The following is a 15195-nucleotide window of genomic DNA, read 5'->3' as shown; positions in this document are numbered from 1 at the left end:
TTGGCTACCCAGGGACACTTGGGTGAGGACTCCACAGACTGTTTTCCAGCCTCCCTTGCCACTAGATGTGGCCATATGACTGGTATCTCACTAACAGAATGTGAATAGAAGCGATAGGTGCCACTTCCAAATCACTTACTTAAAAGAAAGTTGCTTACACTTCATTTCTGCTTCTCCATGGGCAGGAGTATTAGCAGCTTCAATTATGAAGATGAAGATGGTTGAAAACAACATGAAGGAACTTGGGTCTTGGAATGACCTATGGGAACAGAGTCACCCTACCAACCTGGACTGGTCACTCCAAATTGTTAGGATGGTGAGAAATAAACCTCGTAGTGTATCTAAGCTTCTGTTGCTTGGGTTCTCTTTGTCACAGCAAATATATCCTCCTTTGTCCCTGTGCATGACATCATAATTTCAGAATGATTTTATGTAAGAACAAATATAAGCATCACTTCTAAAGTAATTTGAATTTGGAATTTTAGTTCTAGGTACCACAAAGTCATTTTTTCCAGACATAAATTCTTAGGTCGACAGGAGTTTAGTATCTGGGGTATATCACCATCCTGAAATTATGTGTTAAAAAGTTCCATTTTTATCAACTATTCAAAGGTAGTCCCAAATGAGTTAAAGCCTTCTTCAAAATCCTGGTACTTCTGCACCCTCCAGTATCAAACAGAGACAGGCGTAAATACAGTTCTCCTTTGTCGGCCAGAGGAACACATCGGCTAAAAGAGAAAGGAGACTTCTCGTGCCAGGAGGATGTTCTACTGTGGGCCCAGGGTTATTTTGGAGACTAGAATATTTATTCTTCAGGGAGTAGGGAATGGCTAATTATGTTTTTCTGGGCTGCCATCAATTACTCTTGTTGAAAACTAGCCTTTTGCTCATTATTATTAGCTAAATAGAATTAATTTAACAATAATTCCAATACAATGAGCTGCTTTGGATGTCCACACACACCACAGGATTCACGCAGATCTAGATGTCACATAGCCCAGTCCACACAACCATTAACGTAAAAACATCATTCAGCTCCATTCGGCTCCAGGTACAGCGTGACTGTTGCTCTGTGTTTGCCTTCCTAAAGTTTTCTAAGACAGGCAATCTCATAAGCAAATGTATGGAGATCTAGGAGCCCTTCTGACTGAGTACCTCAAAATAAGTATTTACTTCATACATAAGAAATTACACGAGGACCCTTTACAGAGTAGAGAACCTGGGGAAAGCTGTAATTGGACCTATATGGAGGACTGGAGTAGAAAGTCCATTTCATGTTCATTCAGGAAAGGTTTTATAAAGAATATGGAGGGTTACAGCCATTTGGGTTCACTAGGAGAAGGTAAGGGGGCTTCCATTCTATAGTGTGCAGTGCAATAAAAAAAGACCCACAGAAGAAGGCAGCACCTGAGTGTGAGAGATGTATTCAGTAATTACATTAAAACCCTGGAAGAGGGGTGCCTGGGTGGCTCAGCCAGTTAGTTAAGCGTATGGTTCTTGGTTTTGGATCAGGTCATCATCCCAAGGTTGTGAGATGGAGCCCAGCTTAGGGCTCTCCGCTTCCCCTCTCCTTTTGTCTCTCCCCTTGCTCATGCTCTCTCTCTCTCAAATCAATAAATAAATCTTTAAAAGAAAAAAAAAAAAAACCCTGGAAGAAAGCATTGTTATTTGTGGCCATATTTATTTATTCATTATAAGTATGGAGAAAAAAACCCAGAAGGGACACTTGATGTGTCTTAGGTGAATTATATTGGAAAGCTTGTGTGTGATATATTTGCAAAGCTCAAAGTATTTTGCTTATTTTTGAAAGTGGAGATTCTAGTGTAACTGGAAAGATAAACATCCTTAATAGCTTTTCGTCTTGCATTTTTTTTACTGCTTTTTTAAAGCAGAAAACACATATTCTCTTGCCCCTATAAATTTTAAATGACCATTTTTCAAGTCATTCAAATGAAGGCTGATTTAGATAGCATGAAACACCTAAAAATGTTTTTGGTGAGGTATAGGCCTTACAAATTGACCATGTCCAGTCAGGATTTTTTGGTATTGTTTATTTTGGGTACTATAATTTGACCCACAGAATAGCTATCTGAAACCATGTAATAAAAATATTTTCCAAAAAGGGGTTCCACTGTATTGGTTTTAAGATCAGATGTCAGTGTTCTTTGATCTTTGTTGCTCAGATGTTCTCATTATGTGGAAAAGAATTCAGCAGGTGTTTGGTTGTTTATCCAGTAAAGGGGAAGGTGAGCTGGGATTAAATTGTTATGACATAGCTTTGTTTTAGCCCTGCTGAGTCTCACTGAATTTGGAATAATCGTGTTGCTGCAATAGCAATTTTGCTAAGTACAATAGGACCCGGAAAAGCTTGGCTCACAAACTAATGGGCTGCAGCTACCATCTGTGGGATTGAAACGAAATGCCTCTAAAAGAAATACTCATGAATGTAACTGGCCATCTTGTTGATTAGCTTTCTGGTGGACAGGATTCCAGTCACCTAAATGAACCAGCACAACCTCTCTCTGGAAGCCAGTAAGTAGATGAATAACCATTTGCTCCTGAACAAGCATTTGCCCAATAAATTCCAATATACTTAAAGACCCTTTGCAAGAAGACACTTATAATCAAATTATGTAAAATGTAGAAAATTATATCAACATTTTGCAAACTGTAAATTAAAATAGAAAAACATAAGTTCTTGTGCCAGTATTTATAAGGTCATTCTTTTCCAATTCAACACATTCCGCTCCACTTTTAGATCCTATTTTCTGTGGCTGGGTAAACTGTAAGCTGGCAAGTTCAAATTTATGTTCCTTAATTTACCCAAAAGAAAACTTTGGTCTCAATTGTCAATGTTAGCACAAAAGGTTGTATTTTTAAAGAAAAATAATCAGTTTTTGCACGCACCCAATTGCGTGTCTCTCAGCATACACATCTACCCGGCAAACATCACTCTAAGACTCCAGGAACTGTGATTAAAACACCTACAGTCTTAATGTTTACTTTCAACTCCAGAATTTTAAGTTTTTAAGGGAATCATTTTTCATTGAAATCCAGTTAGAGTTGAAATTTTAGAAAATGAAAAATAATTCTGTCACCTCATGAGCTAAGGAAGAACTGATTTTTAGAAAGAAGGAAGGGCTTGAAACTCACAGGCATGCAACTTACAGATTTACTTTCCTTATCTTCTCAGAATTTCATCTTGCAGCTCAAGGAGATCCGGAGGCTGAAATGGATTTTTCGGAGACTCTGTCAGGTGGGAGGGGCTAGCACTAGCTCTCTTCTCTGCCTCTACCCACTTCTTCACGTGGCCCAACTCGCAAATGCGGGTGAGTCCCCATCTCAGCCAGGAGGTATGTAGGAGCTCAGTATCATGTGCCCCTTTGTTGCTAAGCACTTTGGCCTGGGCTTTTGATTGTGATTTCAAAGCTTCTGCCTTGTCTTGATTTATTGGATCACAGTTTTACTGATTCTGCCTGGGAGACTGCCTTATAATTTTGACACTCCTTAGTTGCCCCATGTTAGTTCTAGTCTCCCCTAACCCCTCTTGTTCCACTTTACAAGGAGTAGAAGTCTTGTCTCTGACCCCTAGCCAATGGTTGAGGTCCTGTGAATTTGCTTGAATATTTCCAGTTGCTCTATTTAACCTGTCCATCAAAACATACCTTATTGCCCAATGTTTATGTTAGTGGTAACATGGGGACTGCTGTCACTTAGGTATCAGGCTTTGGCTCCTACTCTAGACTTTCTCAGAGTACTTACAGCTGATATGTACCTTCTTGAGTATGGTCTCTGGTGGTGGGGGAATTCCAGGCCCTGGCCTCTGAGTCTGCCCAGTTAGCTCTACTGAATAATGTTCAACAATCTTCCATTAAGTGACGAGAGGTTGGAATACTTATATATTCTATTGGAATTCTGTTGCACTTCCTAATTTTCCAAATGATGTCTGTCTCTATATTTTCATTGATATAATCACCCTTCCCACCCCACAGTTGAAAACTCTGTCCTCTCTTGATGGCAGGAATTATCTGATGTTCATCTTCATATTCATGTTCTCAATTGGGCAGACTCCATCACATCACATTGATGGAGACATCAAGCTTTTGTCCTGGACTGTTTATTCTGTCTTATCTCACTCACTAGTTAACTCTTCTGTGCTCAGCCAGATACAGTAGAAGCAGCAATACACTAAAACTACAAGACTAGTACACAACTTAAGTAATTTTCACCTCTGTTTCTTCTATTTCAAGTTTCTGCCCACTTTTCTTCTCTCTTTTTCTTCTATCAGATCAAGGACTCAACTAGAATCAGCCATCATCACTTTGTTAATAGCTGCTATGGCAGACTCCCAACAATCCTGCAGACGGGGTAAGATCAGACCCATTTTGCAAATGAGGAAGCTAAGACCTGGGAAGGTCAAGATTATTTTGCCTTCAGCTCTTTGCTGTTCAGATCCCTTCAAGTGGGCAACAGTGAGCAGTAAGGAATTACCCAGGGGACCAAAGGGAAGGGAGTGCACACAAGGTCAGGATGGTTGTCAGGGCATTTTAATTTCTGGCTCAGGCAACTGGGCCGAAGCAAAGGCAAACCCAGCTGCTGGAGGCCTGGGTCTTGGACCTTAGTCTATTAATGAGGCAGGGTGAGGTGAAGGGCAGGGATGGAAAGATCCGCATATTAAGGGCTATATCTGGAATGGTTCATCTCTTGGCTGGCTCTGACCTTTTGCAGTGAACAGAGAACTCTATGACCAGTTATTGCTTCCTGCACTGAGGGAGGAGAAGGGAGGGAGAGCTTGCTTAATTTCTGATCTGTTCTTTTTGGATTCAGGACAGATAATCCAATTGGAACTATTTATAACTATTTATAACTAAAAAGAAACACAAAAGAGGGACAAACTGGTAAAATTTGGATTGGATGCATTAAAGCAATATTACTTGCAAATGTGACTTGCTTACTGTATTTGAATCTGATTGAAGTGGCTTACAGGACCCTACAAAATAGACCACCCTGTCCCATTACCCTGCCTATCTGACTTAGGAGCTTGCCATTCTCCCTTCCCCTGTCCTACTCTCTTCTGGCTACACTGGTCTCCTTCCTTGGGGGAAAACAGGGGGAGGGACACATAAACACTTAGTGAGTTCTTATCTCAGGCATTTGTTGGTCAGGCTTCCTCTTCCTAAGACGCACTTCACCCACAGGTGGCCAGGGTTTGCTCCCTGTGGCCTCTGTCAAACAAAATCTCACCTGAAAAGTCTCCCCTGACTGCATGCATAAGAACCCACCCTTTTCCTCCCACCCTTGGCACCCCCTACCCACTTAACTTTGCTTTCTCACACCCTGCTACCCTTTTACATATGTAATAACTGTCTGCCTCCCTAACCCCGCCAGCCCCACCTAGAATGACAGCTCCAGGAGGGCAGGCCATCTGTTTTGTTCACTGCTGTTGATCCAGCACGCAGGGGAGCCCCTAGAGAGTAGTAGGCGCTCAAGAAGTATTTGTTGAATGAATTTATGCTAATTATTTCATGGAATAATACCTCTCGTGCTTAACCCTAATATATTTGACTTGATTTATTATGCTTTATTTTATTATGATACTAAATTTTAATAATGCTTTATCATGTGATTTAATAAAGTATCTCCTTTGTCATCCTCTTTTCAATGATAAGTGGCCCACAATGATAGAAATAGGATATAAATACATATAAAGAATAAAGAAAAAAAGGATAGGATAGCAAAGTGAAGCTGTGGTGGAATTAGAAGACAAAATCATGCATCTTCCGTTACTCAACCCAGTGGACTCTATTCAGCAACTTGGAAAACAAAAAACAAACCAAGAGAAAAAAAAAAAGAAAACAACCAACCAAACCAAACCAAACGACACCAAACAAAAATACTACTCTTTAGTTCCATTAGGCCAGAATGTGGAAGAATCTGGGTTTGAATCCAGCTCTTATTATTTGTTGTATACTCGGGCAAATTACTTAATTTCTCAGGCTCTGACTTCCCTCACGGTAAAATGGACATCATTCTAGTGTTCCCTCACAGGGTTGGGTCTCTGGCGAATAAATGAGGCCAGAGTATACTGGGGCCCTCCGTCCAGTGCCTGCCTGCTCCATGTGCTCAGACCGGGGAGGTGGGAGACGGGTGAAGGGCGCCCTTCCCGGCCCTGCCACGCCCCAGGCCAATGGCTCCACACAACGGCCGGCTCCTGAGGTCTGCCCTCTAAGTGACAGAGCCACTGGGAGAAGGTGCCATGTCCGTGAAAGGGCCGATTATATCACACACCAAAGTGACCTTAGGTATTTTTAAAAGGAAAATTCCCCAAACATTAATCTTTCCAAAGCTCTTTATTTTTTCCCCCAATTTTATTTATTTATTTTTTGATTCCCAATTTTATTTATTTATTTTTTGTTAACATATAATGTATTATTTGTTTCAGGGGTACAGGTCTGTGACTCATCAGTCTTACACAAGTCACAGCGCTCACCATAGCACATATCCCAAAGCTCTTTTTTTAATTTTTTTTTTTAAAGATTTTATTTATTTATTAGAGAGAGAGCACAAGCAGGGAGAGTGGCAGGCAGAGGGGGAAACAGGATCCCCGCTGAGCAGAGAGCCCGATGCGGGACTCGATCCCAGGCCCCTGGGATCATGACCTGAGCCGAAGGCAGCCGCTTAACCATCTGAGCCACCCAGGCGACCCCCAAAGCTCTTTAAACACGAATCTCACGTACTAAACTGGGCTTGGTGTGAAATGTGAGGATGACACACCCTCTATCCACCTAGAGTTCCTAGAACCCCCTGAACTAATGTGCTATGCTTTACCCTGGTGCCCCAACAAGAGCTGCCCATGTAAATGAATGAGCTGGTCTGGGTGGACAATACTGTAAATAACAGCCACCAGGAAAAAAAAAAAAAAATCCTGAGGAAAATTAATTTTCAACAGTGGAACAGAGCAGGGAAAACAGAACTGTGCTTTTCCTGCTTGTGATTTATAACATGTCCCCTCTTAACTCACAATAATGAATCACTGCCTTTTCCTCCAGGAGTTCATCCTCTCTCTGAGTTGGACTCTGCATATATGTACATGCAAGGGAGCTGGTTTTCCATTTGGAATTCCTCTATGCTGTGCTTTCATATCCTATTCTTTCCAACATTAACAAAAAGTGTTCAAAAGGAACTTATCCAAAGAGAATTTCTTCCTCACCCTGTTCATTCCTGTTTCTTTAGAATTTGCAGCTGAGTTTCATTAAGAGGCAAATTTCTAACAATTCTATTAGGGCATAAAATTTAGATTCTTCTACAGAACATTTCTAGAATTCAAAGGTAAATGTCAAACCACTGACACCCATTAAGAAAAAAAAGCATGATCGAAAGTGGCATGTATTTTGGAGTTGTTGTATTTTGTAGTTCTGGTATTTAAGTCTTAAAATCTATATTTAACAGGTCTTAGTTCAACTGTCTTACTAATATAGCCATGTAACGTGCTATTTAGTAATATATTCATCTGAAAGTCCATCAACTCTTAGTTACGTTTCCATTTATTATTTGCACCCTAACTGGCTCAAAGCCAGCCTCTTCCTAGCAAAGTTTCCACAGATCTACTTGTTACTAAATCTGGTGGTTACACTTCTCAATACCCAGCTTATTTCACACCCTTGGCAGTATCTGACACTACTGACCATTCATTCCCTTCTTCTGGAAACATTTTATCCTATTGGTCATCATGATACCCACAGTCTTCACATCTTCCTACCACCTCTGTGGCTCTTACTTCTCAGTGCCCCTTGAGGTTCCTCTTCTTCCATCTCTATCTTATGTAATGGCTTTTCCTCAGGTCTCTCTGTTCTAGGCCATTCTCTTCTCTCTATAAACCCTGCTGAAGCATCCTGCCTTATGTTCCTGGCTGTTGGAATTACCCATGTTAGTTACACCTTCCTTTAAGACTTCTCTCCTGAACTCAAAGATATTTATTCAGTACTTACTGGTCTCTGGCACTTAGATAACACAGGCACTTCAATCTTCACAGGCCCCAGTGGAACACATCCATCTTCCACCCCCACCTCCTTCCCTAATACCATGACTATCCATCCCATTGTCCAAGCCAGAAATATGGGGATGATCCTAGATTTCCAAGTGTGATACTTTGTATCCATTCTCTTCTCCCTGTTCCTACTGTGGAGACCTCACACCACAGCTACCCTCTAGCCTGTTCCCTCTCTTGACCTCCTAACTGGTCTTCCTCTGCCTCCTGTCCTGTTCTCATCCAATCCATTCTTCACTGTGCGCCAACAATGGTGTTTCTAATATACAAATCTGATCTTGAAAGTCAAAATCAAAGTCTGGTCTGACACTCAAATTTAAAACCATTCAATAGCTTCTCCTTACCCTCAGCATAACGTCCAAGGTCCAAAGACCAGTTCGTACGGCCTTGATGGACTGGTTCCTCCTTGCCTTTTTTAAACTAACCTCTTTCTTCCTGACACATTTCCTTTTCTTTTCCTCCTACTTAGCCTTCTCAGCTTCAGTCTTTCTGAAAATCTTCTAGTCCTCTAATGCTGTTTCCACTGCCTGGTATGTTCTTGTCCCAATAATTCTTTTTTTTTTTTTTTTTTTTAAAGATTTTATTTATTTATTTGACAGGGAGAGACACAGCGAGAGAGGGAACACAAGCAGGGGGAGCGGGAGAGAGAGAAGCAGGCTTCCTGCGGAGCAGGGAGCCCGATGCGGGGCTCGATCCCAGGACACTGGGACCATGACCCGAGCCGAAGGCAGACGCTTAACGACTGAGCCACCCAGGTGCCCCTGTCCCAATAATTCTTATTCCTCCCTTAGCTGGTCAGCTGCTGTGCATCTCTCAGCTGTCAGTGGAGGGTCACTTCCTCCAGAAAGCCTTCCTGGAGCGAAGTGCCCTGCTGTGCAATTGGTACCGTCTGAACTTCCCATTTATGTCCTGTCTGACTGCACTTGAACTGTCCAACTGCACTTTACCTTGCAAGTCATGTCAGCTTTGTGTGCCCAGGGGTGGGGTCTGACCTGTTTGTGGTGGAGCAACTGGGTCTTGTGTAGGTACTCAAAAATACTTGTGGAAACATTAATAGAAGAAAGGATAAAATCCAGTTGTCAAGTTCTAATTGACTTATGCTAGTAGCATGTCTGTCTACTTTTCTGAAAGTATAAGCAACAGAATCTTTACTATCTTTAGACAGAAGTTGAAAGAATACCCATCTTAAAATTAAAAAACAAACAAATGGAACATAATAAAAAAGAAAAAGAAAAAAGAAAAACAAACAAATAAACAACAACAACACCCAACAGTTACTGAGTACCATGTGCGGGCACTGTGCAAAGAGCTTCACCTGCGTGGTCATTTTGTTCTCAGAGAGACCTATGGGGCAGGAGCCACTATTTTCTCCACATTACAGATGAAGAAAATAAGGCTAAGAGAGATAAACAATTTGGCCGAAGTCAGTTGGCAGAGCCAAGATTATATGAAACCCCCAAATCCTCCCCCACAACAACAAAAAAAACTCCATCCAACAAAATGGATGTGTCCAACAAAATGTATGGAATACTTGCTTTGTGTAAAATACCACAAGAGATATAGCCTCACAATCCCTGTGCTACTTTACTCCAGTGAAAATAACCAGGAATGTTGAAGAAGAGTGGTACTGTTTTGCATTTGGCCAGTTACTACCATCAGCCTGGCAAGAAATATGCTATATACATGGAAGAATATGACTGAGTAAACCAGAAAACTTTCCAGCTTTTCTGCACCAGATACTGTAATTTCATTATTTAGCATAAAATGTGAATGCTTGGTTCATTAACAGTCAAATCCAGATGCAAATGCAAACTGAGAAATATAATGGAAAACCAAATAGCAGATTCTCATTATCTGCCTTTTGTGAAAATCTATGCCAATGTTCTCCTTTGTAACAAGTACTGAATTACAGTACTTCAGGCCTGATAGAAACCTAGAAATTATTTACTCCAAATCTTCCCAAGTATTTTTAAGCTTAAGGTCCAAAGGAAAATAACTAGGAAGTGTAAAAACATTGCCAGGACTCAGGAAAACTGGTTGGTAGTATCTATGAAAGCTGAACCTATACCTATCTTGAGGCCCAGTCCAATACTCCAAGAAATATACCCAATCGAAATGCTATTATTTTTCACCAAATGATATAGATGGAAATGCTAACACAGCAGTTTTTTTTTTTTTTTTTTGCAATAACCCCATGCTGGAATCAATCTAGTGAACATCAATAGTAGACTGGGCAAATAAAAATATGGAATATACCATGTAGCGATGAAAACGAAGTACACCTACATACAACGATGTGGATGAATCTCAAAAACATGATGCTGAACAAAAGAAGTCATAATTTTATCATGATTTTATTTATACAAATTTCAAAAACCTGTCTAACCTAATGTATGATGTCAATAGTAGGAAGAACAGTTAGGGGGTGGGGGTGCTGGAGAGTGATCAACTGGAAGGGGAAATGTTGAAATGCTGCTGATTTCTGTCTCTTGCTTTGAGTGCTGATTACACAGGTATGTTCATTTTGTGACAATCCACTGAGCTGTACACTTATTATATGTGCATCTTTTTTCTGCATGTATGTTATACTTCAGCAAAAATCACACCCCTTTCCCCCCAAATGGAGAAACTTAGAACACTTCCTGTCATCCATCTCCTACATTATCAAGAAATTCTCAGGCACAATGGGGAAAACTTATGAATGTTATGAATCTTAATTCTGCTAAAACTAACATTTGCTTCAGTCATGTCAACAAAAATAAATACTTCAATATTGAAAACGTTTGCTAAAGAAACAAATGTGTTTGATGAGAAAACAAAAAAAAACAGTATTTCCTTTGGCAAGCATTTGTTGGATTGGAGGTAGCAAACATAAAACTTGCAAGTTGTTACAGAATTTGCTTACACGTTCAGTTTACTCAAGATTCAGAATTTTTGTGGAGTTGTATTTAAAAAAAAACAAAAAACTATAGGGATAAAAATAATTGTAATAGAAATAAAAAAGACTGAATTTCTAAACTGTTGTCCTGGCTATGCCCCAACTATGCACAGTTGTGTAATGCCTGGCATATGATAAGCATTAAAATATATTTGCTCTATGAATAAAAATATAGTACATTGGGCACTCTTTAGAATATTTCTCATCAATCTTTGTCACAGACAGGTACAATGAGTATTTTTTAAGTACCTGGTAAATAGGAAATCACCTAAACTTCTTTACTATTTTAGTTAATATATAATAGAGAATAATGACTGAAAAAAATAAATCTCCATCATAGTGTTAATTAATATTTACAAAACACCTGTAAATGATAGACCATCACTAAATGATTTATGAAGCAATAAATCATTTAAGATAAAGAAGTTTTATTAAAGAAAAACTTGGAAGTCATTAAGACCTTAGAAAAATGAACAAAAAAATCTCTTCCCGCCAACTGTATTTAAGGAAAAAATTGAGAGTAGTATCACTCTCCCTGGAAGTCATCATATATTAAACTGGTGTCAAGAAAACCTTAGAACATATTAGCTTTCAGGAAAAAACACTTGCAATTTATATTTTCTAATTTTAAGTAGTATATTCTTACTATGACTCTAAAATCTGTCCAAACCCCCCATTAACATTTTAAAAGAAAGTTCTCCAGTTCTTACCAAGCAGAAATAAATAACACCTGACAACAGCATTAGGGAGCATAAACATAAAATTACCTGTTATTAAAAACTGAGCACATTTTTCTCAAAGAAATATATTACTCAGCTGTAAAGTAGTATGTTTGCCATTCACACTAATGTTTCAACATTATGGTTCAATCTTCTAAAAAGCTGACATGGAAAATAATGGTGTAATAAACTAATTCATCATAATGTGCAAAGGAAACCGTTGGAATAAATTGTAATAACCTTTCAAAAACTAGCAGCTTTTAAAAGTATTAATTTCTACTCCAGATAATTGGAAAGGACACCTGGGTGGGTAGGCAATATTTTTTATGGGATTGCTCTGTCAGGAGCTCAGATTGTCTCTGGACTCAGCAATGATCATTTAGCACTAAATGACAGTGAATCTTGCAAATAGGTATTCCTAGATGGTGTTCCCCATAAATTACCAAAGTCAACTCCCCTCAAGGTCAGCCATATGAGAGGGCAGGTATCAAATGGCCTTTGTGGAGACCCAGAGTAGTCCTCGGGTTTCTCATAAATGGACAATAGTTGTGTTGGCTGCCATAAAATCAACTTAATGGACTGACAACATAAATTACCATCAAACTTTGACAACATTCATCCCTAGAAAACAGCTGAAGAATGCTTTTATATCAAAGCTGAAGAAAATGGATAACAAAATGCTTTGCTCTATACCAGATCATAAATATTTTTAACAATTCTAAGTGGGGAATGAATTAATATTAGAAGCTACAATACGTTTTACTTGAGGCATTAAAAACAGCATCTAAGTAATATTAAAATGACACTTGCTTTTTGAAGTAACTACTCTATATCATTGTAATGCAATGGAGTGTGTGTGTGTGTGTGTGTGTGTGTGTGTGTGCGCGCGCGCGCGCATGTGTGTGTGTGTTCTAGGTAAGAAAGCTACATTTGCCTGGCACCGGGTATTTCACTAAACCTAGATAACTAAAAAGATTGTTGATGTCTTTCTAGTTTTATTTTCTCTCTCTAGTCCACTGGGCCCACAGGTAAGATAGATTCTTGAGCTCTCACACCACTCTGGATAAATCATTAATTCACTTTCTTTATGGCTCAGTTTTTCCATTTGTAAAGTAAAACAATTATTATACATGGACATTTCGAAGACAATGTAATTAATCCTAGCAGGAAAGCACCAAATAAACTCTAAACTACTAGAGAATCATATTAATATATTTGTGAAAATAATGTACTCTGGACAATCAATTAGTGACTTTTGAAAGTCAATTGGTAAAAAAAATACAACAGCTGAACTAAGATACTGGAATTTTGGGGGTCGAGTTTTCATTACTCATCTAATTATGCTTCCATCCTATAACTGCAGTCATTATTGCTGGTAGTCACGGAAGTAGTAGTACAACATAAAGCTACAATTATTCTCCCAGGCATTTTTATAATTGTATTCATTTTCTCTTGAAAATCAGGACTTCACTGCAGATTTTGCTAAAAGAAATGCTACAGTGAATAAAAGCAAGATGGTCCTGGCATCCAATGGCATCTCAGACCATGAATATTATGTACAATGTCAAAGAACTCTATATACTTTGTAAACTATAAAAGTTCCCAAACAGAATGCAAAGTTAGTATATTTTGTGTCTTTCTCTCCCACATCCCATCATCACCTTCTCTCCTGTCTTTCTTTGCACTATTTCTTGCATTTATTCTTTCCCTCTATCCCGCTGTCACTTCTTTCTAGAACCTCATCACCTTAGAACTGAATTATTGTGGTAGTTTCCCTGTTCCTGTTCTCTTTCTACCAATCCATCCTGCCTACTCCTGCCAAATTAATCTTTTTTAAAGTGCTCTTTTAATTATGTCATTCTTCTGCTCAAAAATTTTCAATGAGTCCCCATCACCTGGAGGCTAAAGGCCAGAGTCTTTAGCTAGAATCAAAGCCTTTGACTGTCTGGCCTCACCTCCTTTTCTAATCTCATCTTTTCCAGTTCCCCTGCACAAACCTGTGGGATAATAAATGCACCTGCTGCTGGGCCACTTCCACCATAGCGCCTGCCTGGCAGGTACCATCCATCCTCTCTGCCTAGCCAGTTGCCTTCCTTCTGTGAAGCCTTTTTCACTACTTCAACCCATAGTCAGCACCTCCAGCCATGAAACTGGAACACTCATTGTTTTTATTTTTTTGTATTAAAATGATTTATTTCACTGTTGCAATATGGCTTAACTTCAGTTTTCATTGCTTAATGGTTTCCATGTCTTTTCTCCCTAATTAATTTGTAAAACTCTTTAAGGGTAGGGGTGTTTGTGTTCTTATTATCTGCCAATCTCTCTAGTACGAAGGTATGAAAATAGTTAGCAATCAGTAGACACTTGTTTAATGAATGAATGCAAAATGCCTCTCTATGCTTCTTGCAAGATTAGCATGAAAGCTACTCAGTTGTGCTGGTAACTTGTGGTATTCCAGACCAGCAACTTCTGTATGTGAGGCAGTTTTCCCGAACCTAATAAATCTGTTTCCATCTTTAAGTTCTTAGTGAAATTCTAGATTATGAAATATAACCTGAGCACATGAGATTTATAACGTTAGAATATGACTTTAATGTAAACTTGGGCACCATTGGGATAAACACAAAGTAGTGCATATTCATTGAATTAGTACTCATTTTCTGAAAGTTCCTTACCAACAGAAAACTCAGTAACTTCTAAACAAAATTAAAATCATTCTAAGAATAAATTCAGAGAAAAAACGATAAGTATGCAGCAGTGCAGAGGCTTTATTTTATAAATCAGAAATATATTTTAGCTTATAATATTCTGCAGAAAGAATATGGATTTTGGAACTCATCAAGACCTGGGTTGGCAACTCCGTTCTGCTGCTTACCCGGCATGCCATCTTGGATCAGTCACTCAATGCCTTTGAATTCTAAAATTCTCACAAGGCAAATGAAAATATCAATATCCAATTCACTTGAAAAACCTGAGATGAATGAACCCCTTTTGAGCTGTTAATGAGGTCAATGACTTCAAGGGCACCCTGTGGCACCTACCCCCACACCTGGCACGTTAAATAAATGATAGCTACGATTATCATTTTTGTTTTGAAAGCTTTTCTTTTTGACTCCTTACTTCCTATTGTTTATGGAGGAAAATGGCTTCCCTAATAGTTAAAGAGTATGAGTATAGGAATCTAAAACATCTGGGTTTAACTTGGGGCACTACCATTTACTAGTTGACTAATCTATTTATTAAAGGATCTGAGTCCCAATTGTATAAGTGGGTGTATGAAGAAAACAAAATCTTGCAGGGACATTTTGAAGACTCAAAGTGAAAATAGAGTGTGTAGCACAGAACAAGCACTCTGTTCCAGTAGATATTATAATTCTTATGAGTCTTCTCTCAGGTACTATCCTGTTCTGTATTAAAGAACCCATGTTCATTAATATTTTTTAAGTAAAAGTAGGAAAATTTTCCTCCATTATATTTCACTACTTTGCAGA

The 15195-nt window shown here is 39.0% G+C and overlaps 1 protein-coding gene across 4 annotated transcripts in view; it reads right to left on the bottom strand.

Annotated features, from left to right (window-relative positions):
• Window positions 1–15195, bottom strand: part of HS3ST5 (heparan sulfate-glucosamine 3-sulfotransferase 5) — a 271378-nt gene that overhangs the window by 92477 nt on the left and 163706 nt on the right. Inside the window, exon 1 of one of the 4 annotated variants that reach the window (XM_036074706.2) lies at window positions 3169–3272. The exons of the other annotated variants lie outside the window; for them this stretch is intronic. The gene's annotated coding sequence lies outside the window, so the exon portion shown is untranslated. Of the gene's footprint in view, window positions 1–3168; window positions 3273–15195 lie in introns of those variants that run through there. 4 annotated transcript variants of the gene reach the window in all.

The sequence above is a fragment of the Halichoerus grypus genome, chromosome 9 (genome assembly GCF_964656455.1).
Source record: "Halichoerus grypus chromosome 9, mHalGry1.hap1.1, whole genome shotgun sequence".
NCBI classification, from domain to species: Eukaryota; Metazoa; Chordata; class Mammalia; order Carnivora; family Phocidae; genus Halichoerus; species Halichoerus grypus.
This window is presented reverse-complemented; position numbering and strand designations above follow the sequence as displayed.